Source organism: Canis aureus, chromosome 29, assembly GCF_053574225.1.
Source record: "Canis aureus isolate CA01 chromosome 29, VMU_Caureus_v.1.0, whole genome shotgun sequence".
In the NCBI taxonomy this organism is placed as follows: domain Eukaryota; kingdom Metazoa; phylum Chordata; class Mammalia; order Carnivora; family Canidae; genus Canis; species Canis aureus.
The window spans coordinates 20,166,963-20,179,285 of NC_135639.1; positions in this window are offsets into that span (position 1 = coordinate 20,166,963).

A 12,323-nucleotide genomic window follows, 5' to 3' on the forward strand; every position below is an offset into this window, starting at 1 on the left:
ATCTAAGAAAAACACTAAGATTAAAAATTGAAGATGGAAACAAATGTTGTTATTCACAGTCTCTGGGCATAATCTCCTTGGATGGGGGTGGGAGATCCTGGGTTGGTTATAATGAGAACTGAAGATGTGCGTGGATGTCAGCATGAGTCAGAGAAGAGAAAATCAAGTCCCTATAGGACTTTTGGGTCTTATGAAAGGCTTCAACAATGTTTAACAATTTGTTGACTCTAGTACCTTGGTAAACACCATCAATTGGCTTTGAATCAGACAGAACTGAGTTTGACGAGTTCTATCATCTCTTAGCTTCTAAGATTCAGTTTTCCCATCTATACAAGTCTGGGTAATAGTAGTACTCTGCATCCACTCATCTGAGTCATAAATGAGAAAGCATATGGACAGCATTCTACCCAATTCTGGCAGTGAGTCAACACTCGCCATGCTGGTGATGATGGTAATCCCAGATATTGCCCCTGAATCTTTCTCCTTCTTCATAACTATACCTATGCCACCCTTTTATTATTTTATCATGTTCTATTCTACCTTGAGCTTACATTTTCATGGACTAATATTACCGTATATTATTATTTACAAAATACTCTCAAATATTAATTTGTTTGATCCTAAAGGAGTAATAAGATAGGCAAAACAAGCAATATTATTTTCATTCTGAGATTAAGAAAATAAAAAACTGAGGCTTAGAGAAGGTCAATGGCTTCTTAATTTTACATATTTAGTAGCCAGAGGGGCTACGATGAAAGTTCAGATCATCAACTACAGTGCTTGTCATTTGTCTGTTTTAGATACAGAAGAATCTGTCCATGATTAATTTTAAGAAGTCGATTGCTAAAAAAAGGTTTGGAAATCAAGAGAATAAATTCTATCGAAAGTCTCCTGATGACTAGCACCCAGAACTTCTATGGCCAAGGCTGGAGAGAGACCTGTGGGTTTTGCTGAGGTCTGTTGAGTGCAATCTTATTTGGAATTGAAAGCTGCCTTATCCAGTCCTGCAATTCTAGCCTTAAAATTAACAACATCTCCACACTCCAATATTGGAGGAAACCAGGAAATTACATAATAATGTACCAGGGGAGAGGAGATTGCTTTCTGATCCTCCAGGCATTTGTTTTATGTACTGACACAAGAACATTTGATTATTCCCTTAGCTGTCTTATGAGGAATGGCTATAAATGCTAATATGCATCAGGAAATTACCTGGCCTTACTCTAACTGTGGGAACAAGTGTGGTGAAATCATGGCATGCCTGCATGTATTTTGTATCACTGAAATGCACTGCACCTTTGGTGGTTACACTGTTGGGTCTTGGTCTTAGAAAGAACCTTGGGTCAAAATTCATGAGTTGCAGTCTGTCCTCAGAGTCACTGTTTACTCCAAAATTGTGGGCTGAACTGTCTTGGCAGACATAAAGAGCAGTAAATAATTTTTCTTGCATGAAAATGTTTTTGTATAATCTGAGACCATTTTATCATTGATTCGTTTATCCATCCAGGCATTCAACGACGAATACTGGACATCTATACCTGTGAAGTGTGGAGAAAGCAATAGAGATAAGGCACTGAGAGAGGCACAGCCTTGACCTTATAGACTTTGCAGTCTAGAGGGGAAGACAGATGAATAAATAGGCAGTAGCTCTATAGTATGCTAAGGGCTTTGATGGGATAAGTGTGAGATTCTTTGTGAGTGCCTTATCAGGACTGGGGAAGGGTGCCTCAGGGAGGTCATCCAAGAGCAGTTTTTCAAACACCCTATGTTGCACTTAATATGTTCAGGAAGCCTACATCAGACACACTTGGAATGTTTTTTAAAAATACAGATTCCAAGATCCAGATGAATCTCAGTGATTAGGGCAGATTAATCTGCATTTTAACAAAATACGCCCAGTGAAGTGTGAGAACCACTGACTTAGATTGATGGACTAGTTATATGCTTCTTCCTTCTTCAACATCTATGTAATAATCAGAAATCTGCATCAGAATGTAACAGCAAGAGGGTTGTCATAGAGACAGTCTTGATTCAAATGTAAATCATTGACTTTTTTTGAAAAAAAGTATTGTTAGTCACAAATTGCTTGCAACCCACGTGTTAATTGATCAACAAATAGGAAGTTGTATTTTCTAGGGGTTAAAGTTCAGATTTTGGGGCGGGGGCTTTTTCTTACCAACTGTGTAGCTTTGCACAAATTATCTGTGTCTTAGTTTTGTCATTCGGAAAACAGGATTATATTAAGATTCTTACCATACAGACCTGCTGTGAAGACTAACTACATTTATATGTGTGAAGTATCTAGAAGCGTCCCTGGAGCATCTTCTCTGTCTATGCTGGACTCAGCTGCCATTCTACATCAGTTCCTACCAGTTACCATCCCCTTCCTTGTGGATAACTGCACTCTTGATTTTCGAGGGAGACATAGTGAGTTGTGAATTTTGTCCTGAACATGTACATGAGATGAAAGGAATGGATTCTCATTTAAAGAAGTCCCCTGTGACCAATTTATGTCCCGGAGTGTTGTCTCATCTTTGCTTTACACAGCGTGGTAGGCCAAATAATGACTGCCAAGCCAAAGATGTCCATGCCCTGATCTCCAGAACTTGTTACCATACATGGCAAAAAAGGATCTTCCACATGTGATTAAGTTAAGAACCTTGAAATGGGGAGCATATCCTGGAACATCTAGGTGGCCTCAATGTAATTGTATGAGTCCTTAAAAGTGGAGAACTGTTTCCAGCTGAATCAGGTGGAGGTGCACCACTTCTGGCTTTGAAGAGGGAGGAAGGGCCTAGGAGTCCACGACGCAGTCAGCCTAAGGAAGCTGGAAAGGGCAAAGAAATGGATCCTCCCCTAGAACCTCCAGAAGGGAAGGAAGTTCTGGCAACACATTGATTTTAGACCATTGAGATCTTTGTCAGAATTCTGATTTACAAATCTGTAAAGTTAATAAATTTGTATTGTTTAAGCCACTGAATTCTTGGTAAGTTGTTACAGTAGCAATAGAAAACTAATATATACAACCTTTAGAGCCATCTGTTTTTTTCCCTTAGAGTAATATGTACCTGACTCTTCATTTTAATCTTTTGTACCCAGAAAATAATTCCTTCACACTATAGTGGTACACCCTCTAGTCCTTTAAAATGAAGTCATTGGAAGTGAGGATTTGCCTTAAATATAATCATCTGAAGGCTGATATTTAATTTCAGCAGATTATCCATTCTCCAGTGTGGTGTGTATAAGTCAGAATTTCTCCTATTCTTCACATCACAACCCCACCTTCCTAGTATTTAGTTATATTTACCTCTCTTCCCTTAACCTTCAGAAGTCTGTATCTATGGAATTTTCATCAGATGATTTCTTTAAGAGTTCTATTCTTGTTAAACTCCCATTTCATAGATTCTTCTGATAATGTGTCTGGAAATAAGGCCTGGATAATTGGCAATCACATCATATGCCCCACCACTCTGAAACTCCATAAAATTATAGTGCAACTAAATGAACCCAAAAGAAATAATGCATGTGGAATGTTGAAAGACCCTGACTAAGAGATTTTTGCATGTACTTTAAAAATATGCCATTACTTTAAACTTGGGTTGCTTAGTGAAGATAATTTTTGAAGCTATGATTAAAAATATATTTAAATTAAAATGTAGTTAAAAGGTAGAACCGAGCCACTTATAAAATCTCATCTACTTGAAAACACCAGTGGAAGTAAATGTCTTCTGCACACTTAGATATGGTTTATGGCATCTAGATTGTGCGGGAGGAACAATAACAAAGTTTGCAGCTCACTGAGAACACCCAAATTGATTGAAGCTTCTTTCATTGGAGCATACATTTATGACAGGCACCATCAGCAAAAGCTTATTTTTCTAACTTATCTAAGCATTCACAAAGCTGTTTGCATTCTCCTCCAAGGGAACTTCCTGGTAGTTTGTATTGGCTGCAACAAATTTTCCTTTGGGAGAAAGGAACAGCTAGAACTTGTTCAACCTGGAGGTGAAATGTCCGAAGATCATCTCAGGTGAAAGTAAGATCCCCATGCAGTTTTCAGGGTGATGTCATCAGAAATGTTGATGAGATCTTTAAAAGAGTTAGGTGCTTTCTCTACTTTGTTCCCTGGTGCTCTTCTAATTATATGGAGAACATTGATTTCAGGCCATCCTCCATGAGGGGGATGTGTGTCATGTTTGACACATGTTTGACATGTGTCAAAGTGCACTCAGAAGACAGGATGGGGATATCCCTGTGCCATCCATGGAAGGAATAGTTGGAGGCATTAAGACTCCTTCATCTGCAGAAGAAAGATCTGGTGGGGTCTGATGACCAGATTCAAACATTTTAAAAGATGACATGTGGAGAGAGAATTTGACTTACTTCCATTTTCTGAAAGGGGTAGAAATAGAGCCAGTGGATGAGAGTTACTGAGGTGGATCTAAAGTTTTTATAAAGAAGAGAGTTCCAAGGATCAGCACTCTCTGGAGATGGAGAAGATAAGCTCTCTGCCCCTAGATCAGTTCAATCACAGCCAAGAAACTTGCAACCCTTTCAGGATCCTTGAGTTATTTATTCCCTATTGCATTCAGCTGCTGAGAAGGAGTTCAGCTTTCTGTCCCCAAGAACCTGATGCCCAAAGGGTAGATGGGACACTTTTTGTAGCCAGAGACGGCAACTTGATGCCACCATCCCTCTTCCTTCCCAGGGCAGATACTCTCAGTGATCACAGGACTCTCTTCTGCTATCTAAGTATAACCTCAGAATCCTTCTCAACACAATATGCTGCCTTTATTAGAATTGGCACGCAGATAAAATCTCTTTGTCATCTCTGCTTAAGGGCAAAACTGGTGTGCTCTTTATTAACCCCTTAGTTTTAAACATAGCCTTCCAGGTTCTTTTTTGTGATGCTTGGGTTGAGATTCTGCAAATTATTTCTCTGCTTTGCAAGTTGGATTACTGATACTCTAAATGGACCCTGAAAGGCTGTAGGAGGAAGAGACGTTCTCTTCCTTCTTTTTTCTGTGGCTTCCTGCTTCCCTTCTGCAGGGGCAGCTGATCCAGTTTGCAGTTTTTCTAACAGTCAGAAACAGGCTCACGGAATACTCAGAGATGCTAACATCTTCTAGCCAGTGTGCCCCTCGGAGGTCTGAATGTCAATTGCATAGGGCCGCTCCTCCAGCATCTAAGTATTAATTATTCCAACCTTTTCATTTTATTCCCCTTCCCTAGAGGTAGTGGCTCTTCCTACAATTGCCACTTCTGTGATGCTAGTTTCTTTTTGTCTTTTTGATTACCTTCAATTTTTTCCCTAATTAAGAAGTTTTTCATTTTTTTCAGATAACTGGTATGAGTTTTAGTCTCTTGATTCTTTTGCCTCATCTCCCATTAGCACCTACGCCCATCTTCCTGACATTCTCTTTTTCCCTTCTTTCACTGGTGACCCTGGACTTGCTAATCCTGGCCTACATGTTAGCTCATAAATAAGGTTTAGTACCAGCCACTACAGGTGGTTGCAGAAGTTGTGCACTGAAAAACTCTAGGGGGCACCATTCACATTTGTAATCAACATTTATCTCTACATTTAGGACAATTTTCCAGGAGTTAAGGGAAAGAAGGCATTTTATTTTATTTTTTCAGAAAGCATTTTAAAGTTTATACTGAGCTAGTGATGTTTTAGCCTGTAACTGACTAAGGGCTAATTGTGTTTGATTTGATTCTAGACCATGAGAGCTGTAAGGGACTTTCACATCATCCAGTCCCATTCCTTCATTTTAAAGATCAAGAAATTTCAGTGTCAGAAATAATGGAGGAGCTACCACCAGGCCTCCTGGTGACTTGGAGTTGAAATTAGAACTCAAGACATCAGACTCAGCATAACCATAAAAGAACTTCAAGGCAAGATGAAAGGCCAGTCCAGGGGGAGGTACCAACAAACCATGTGGCTATGCAACCCTGTGTCTTCCTTGGCCTTCTCTGGCTGGAGAGGTTAATAATGAGTCCAGGCTGTGGGTGGGAGAAAGAAGGCTCCCGAAGATGGTGGGTGTTGCTGAGAGGATGGGTTTTAAGAACACATCAGTCATTAAAGTGCCCCTTTAAGTGTGTCAGAAAGATAAGAAAAATCACGGAGAGAGATCGGCTCCTACAGGTCAGACACAGACCACATGTTTATGACTTGATGAGTTTTATGCGGAATAAAATTGTTAATGGCTGAATGTGATAACAGTTAATCTCCTTTAATAGTATAAAACAGTACAATGCAGTATACAAGTATAACATAGTAATTATAAAGTGCTTATAATTAAATTTCGACAAGAAATTAATGGACAAAAAGGATCTGAAGGAAAGAAGATGCAAATTTCTGCAATGGGAGGGTTGGTGAGGAATAAACTGATGCATCACAGATCAAGGTGTTTGCAAAAATAAGGAAGTAGAGGAGTCTCTAGCATGTAGCCAGAAGCAAGTGCTTCTGCTCTCAGTGTAGAAAAGTTCTAGTGCAAGGTGAGAAAACAGGGAATTAAAATCACATCCATCCTTCTGATCTCCGTACTCTTGCAACTGCCAATCTCTGAATCCTGAGCTTTCTGTGGGTGAAATTTAATTATTTTTTAATAATGACTACCACTTCTTGTACCAGATATTTTATTAGGCACTTTGTACACATTCTCTTATTTAACCTTCTTAACAGTTCATATTCCTTGTTTTAGAGATGAAGAAACAGCAGCTCCCAGAGGCTAAGTAAGAGGCTCCTGTCCATGGACAGGAGTCAGGGTGTTGCTTAACATACTACAATGCACAGGACAAGCCTCCCTCCACCCCCAGCAAATAATCATCTGGACCAAAATGTCAGTAGTGTCAAGGTCGAGAAACTCTGTTGTGGTTAACTGTTATTTTTTCTTCTTTTTATTTTTTCTTTTTATTTTATTTATTTTAAATTTTTTCTCCTTAATCTATTATCATTCTCTGTCATAGTCAGGAGCCAGAGGACATGATTATTTTCATATAAGTTGTGAGTTGTATTTGCCCTTTTACGTACAAAGGTGAGAGAACCTAGGATCTTGGGCATACATATCCAAACTTCTGATTATTTAGGAAGAACCTGAATGCCAAAACAAAGTTCTAAGAGGAATTATAAAAATAGATAACAAGAGCAAGGGGTATATAGTAGCTACCCTGATGCAAAATGATCTTGGGGTGGGGGGGATCCTCTAATGAGGAACAGAGTAGGACTTGCACTCAATTCCTAGAGCAGACTTTGGGGCTCCTCTTGCAGTCCTGGGGAATGAGCATGCCTCTCCTTTGGCTTGTAGCCCATGCAGCCTGGAACTATGATTTAAGTATGTGTCTCTTCCTCCCAGATAGATTAGAAGCCCCTTGAGGACAAGTATTTCAATTATCATCTCTCCAATTCCTCACCTACATAGTACCTTAAATTTGGTAGTTTCTCAATAGACAGCTATTGTAAAATATAAAGCAACTGAAATAGAATGCAATTTCTTTAAGGAAACCTACTCATCCACAAGAACTTGTGATTTGACAGTTGTAAAAGAAAAGAATGTTATTTGATATGCTTTCCATATATTTTATTAAAAACACAGTCATAAAATGAAAATTATTTATTTTCATTATTATTTATTTGGATTATAAACAACATATTGCAAACAGTGTGTTTTGTGGCAAGGCAATTTTCTTCTATGACCAGGCTGCAAGCTAGAGAAGTGAGCTTTGATTTCTCCCTTCTCTGTCACAAACGTTAACAATTTTGTTTTTAAAAAAAGCCTCCCAAAACTAAATTAATAATTTATCAAAAATGAGCCAAATGTTTTCTTCTGTTATTTTCTAGCTAGGCAGCAGCTCTATCTGACTTTAAAAATCAATCTTAACCTTATTTTATTTTATGTACTTCCTGTTTCAAAACAACAGATTTTATTTTATGCAAACCACAGAACAACCATTACTAAAATAAGACCATTTCTGAAAACTTCCTTTTAAATTTTTCTAAAAATCAATGTTAATAAAACCACAGTGTCTTGTTATATTTAGCATAAGATTATTGTTCACTTGGAAATCTTTAGACAATCCATTCAATTCTGGAACACAGGGTTAGAGGGAGGATTCCTTTGCAAAATAATTTTGTAAAATAAGTATTATGAAAAATGATTAGAAAAGAAGGGCATGTCACTTCCTCCTAATGAATAGATAAGCATGGCTTTTCTTAAAGGAATTCTTGGTAATTTTGGGAAGGGGGTGTACCCAAACCTAACACTTGAAAATGGAGCAAAATGTGGGAATTTATCCATACCGTAGATCGTATTTATTTTTAAATAAAATTGCAAGATACTGAAATTTTGCCTATACCTAATGAACTTTTAGGATCTTAAAAATGTTTCACATACCATACAGCAATAGGTCAATAGACTGTATTTGCCATTCAATCAAGTTTCATCAAATACTTATTAAGCCACACTATATGCTGGGCATTAGGCTTCATGTTGTTTACCTCCACAGTCACGTTTACTCTTAATGAGATTCCATTTTAAACCAAATGAAGTCAGTCCCTTCCCCAACCTGCTAAAGTCTGAAATCTAATGGAAAATATGACCTATGGATTCTAAGGAAAATGTAATGTTTGTCCTTAACATTAACAAGTAAATGAGTATTCTATAACCAGATAAGATGAACATCCTGATCTGTCTCAAGTGAATTTAATTTAGTTTGTTCCTGAATATATTTTCTGCTGGCCACAATGAATTTATCATAACACAGAAGTTTTTATGCATTGCTATTTGAAGTTTATTTTCTCAAAATTATGCTTTGTGAAAGTCAACCTATATGATCCAGGATTTGCCTTTATTTGGAGTTCATCTCTCCTTTTCCGTGGTCCCAGAACACTTGGGTTGAATAATACTATTAGTTTCCTTGTGCTGTATGTGTGAGTGTGATAGAGTGTGTGTGTGCTTGTGTGTGTATGTATGAGTGTGTGCATATGTGGAAGCATACAGTTGTTAGGATCTTGGAAGTGGAATAAAGCAGCTTTGCATTTGAATCAATGACTTCCAGAGGGTGATATTCAGCGAATTACTGAATTTCTCTGGACTTTACTTTTCATGGAACAGGCCTGAAAGAAGTTACTTTATAGGGTTATTGTGAGGATTAAAAATATTACATTTTAAGCACTTATTACAAAATAGTCTGTAGTAAATAGTAGACATTTTTATCCTTTAATTAGAAATGTTCTTCAGCCTCAGCATTTTGGCAGGTTTTGTTTTGTTTTGTCTCTGTTTTCTTGTTTGGGAGACAGTGGAAGAGCAGTTCTTATGAGCTCGTGTCACAGAACATGGTGAGTATATGTTGAGTTGAATCCCTTGGCTGAATTTCTATGTAAGGAATCTTTGGTAGTCTCCATCTCACAAATGATTCCAGTTTGTTTTCAAATTGCTGGTAAATATAGAAAACCTGTTCCCGCTCAGGACTACTCCTTCCTAGAATAATACTCTCAGAGCCAAAGTCCCATAGTGATATTTCATCTTTAATCACTTTTCCTGGGGAGAAGACGTTCCAACCATTTAAATAATGTCCATACAATTTCAGCATTCAGACTTCATTTTTTGTAATTCATCAATGACAGAGTAAAGAGTATTAAAAAATGTTAACTTTGAGTAAGCAGACTAGCAAAACCATAAAACCAATTGCCTGACTTAATTTTAAAATTATACAAGGTTTTAAGCATTTATTCTATGATGTTAAAACATTGACATTCTTAAAATTTTTAAGAAGAAAATATTGTCCAGTTTTGACTCAAAGTAAGATCTGAAGCCATATTAATCTGTCTTCATTAATTGAGATGGAGACATTTTGCAATAAGCTAGGTTTTTTTTTTTTTTTTGGTTATTTATTTATTTATTTATTTATTTATTTATTTATTTATTCATTCATTTATTTATTTATTTTGGAGAGAGAGTGTATGTGCAAGTGTGTGTAGGGGGGTTGAGAATCTTAAGCAGGCTCCATGTCCAGCACAGAGCCCAGTGTGGGGCTTGATCTCACAACCCTGGGATTGTGACTTGTTCTGAAATCAAGAGTCAGGTGCTTAGCTCAACCAACTGAGCCACCTAGGCACTCCAAGCTATTTGTTTTTTATGACATGATAGAGTTGTGGGCAAAAACCAGCAGCCCAGCCAATGGGACACCTGGGAACCTGTGGAGAACAACACTACTCCTTATTCCACTGTTTTGCCTTTTATCTGGCCAAATTGTCAGAAAAGAATATCATCGTTTAAATTGTATAATTTTACTAAAGAAAATTCTTTTGCCTTGAAAAGTTATCAATTTAATGATCCTAACTTTGTGTCCCAAAAGGTGCTCCATGATTTCTAGGGGACTCACAGAAAGGGACCAGGTGGATAATGGGGATGGGGAAGTGACACAAATGGAGAAATTAGAACATACACATTCTCACAAGCTGAATATCCGCTCATAGTGACACATGGTAAACTGATGTGTCATTTTTAAAGACATATTTCTTACAGAGCAGCTTATGTCATGGTGCCATTTTTGAACTTATTTGGAGGAGATAACTTTTTATTATAGGGTTTTTTTTTTTTTTTAAGATTTAGGGCACATTGCAAAACTGCATTTAGGTTTGTGCTAAGAAGGAAAACTGCTATTACCTTCCAGCTAATCACTGAGAATCATGAATGTAATCTGCAGGAAATGACTTTTAAACAGAAAGGTAAATAAACCAGAACTCAAGCCATAATTTAAATGAGTCTAATATTACTTTAAGGTGTTCTTTAGAACATGTCTGGTGGAGAGAGCCAAGAATGAGAAGTAGTGCTTTCCAGCTTGTCCATTGTAACCACAGTCCACTCAGAAAGTTATCTACAGGAAGGGCACTGCCTGACTCAAATGTAAGCCCCAGTATCATCACTGACCTTGGTCCAAACAGTATTTGTTTGAACATAGGACAGGAGAGCTGGGCTAGGATTTTTTTTTTTTAAAGACTTTATTTATTTATTCATGAGAGACACAGAGAGGGAGGCAGAGACACAGCAGAGGCAGATGCAGACTCCCTCCAGGGAGCCTGATGCAGGACTCCATCCCAGGACCCCAGGATCATGACCTGAGCCAAAGGCAGGTCAGTCATGACTACTGAGCCACCCAGGCGTCCCAAGCTGGGCTAGAACTATCCAACATCTATGAATTCCCAGGCTCATACTCTTCTCAACATTTATGTCTGAAACAGTACAGGGGAGTAGTAGTTAATACCTTGAGCTTTGAGGACAGAAGGACATAGCTGCCAGTGCCAACTCTGCCCCTGACTGCTGGTGAACAAGGAACTTAATCTTTTCGACCCTCAGGTCCTTCATCTGTTGAGTGTGAATACAAATAGGAGCTACTCTGCAGGGCAATGGTGAAACAGAATCTACAGGGCCTGGAGGGTGGTCACAAAGAAGGTGCTGACAAATAGTTTTTATTACTAGTGCCAGGACCCCATTTCAAGGACATGTGGATGGCTTTTTGGAGTTAGCTAGACTAATCAAAACTTGCAAGGCTTAATTGAGGTCATGATGCCCTGTATTAAAGGGTGGGGCCAGTTTGCCTGGGTGCATCTTTCTTTGTCACTTAACTAGCTGTGTGACTTTATGCAAGTCACTTAATCTTTCTGTGCTTTAGCTTTTAACAACCTTAAAATGTGAATTATAATCTTGTACACCTTAGAGGATTGTATGCAGGGTTAAGTGAGTTCCTATTTGTAAAGCGCTTAGTATAATATCTGACATGCATTAGTCTTATATGAGTATAGTTATTTTTATTTATTCATTTTTATTATGGAAGCTGGGCCACTGACATATTCAGTTTAATTCCTGAATGGATATTCTGAAAGTGCCTTCTGCAAGAAAGAAGAAGGGAACTTGACCTTAGTAAACCAGCTCACTTTGGTCAAGATCTATCACTGGAGAACCATCAGTCACCAGTACCAAGCCCCAGCAGCTGGTGCCATGAGCATCTCAGGCCTGAAGGAGGGACAGCCGGGTGTACATTGTAGTATCTACCACGGTTTTATTTATTTATTTATTTATTTATTTATTTATTTATTTATTCATTTATTTTCTACCACGGTTTTAAATAGAATAACTAATGGGAAAATGGTTGATGGAGTTCCTGATACTACTAAGATTCTCAAAGAATTATGATGATCATTATCCTTTTCTTTTTTGAAGATCTGCTCAATGTTGATCTATGGAAATTGCCTTGCGACTGGGTGAATATGATGTGGATGGTGAATAGTATGAATTTTGGGAGTGGGTAAAGGTCAGGGA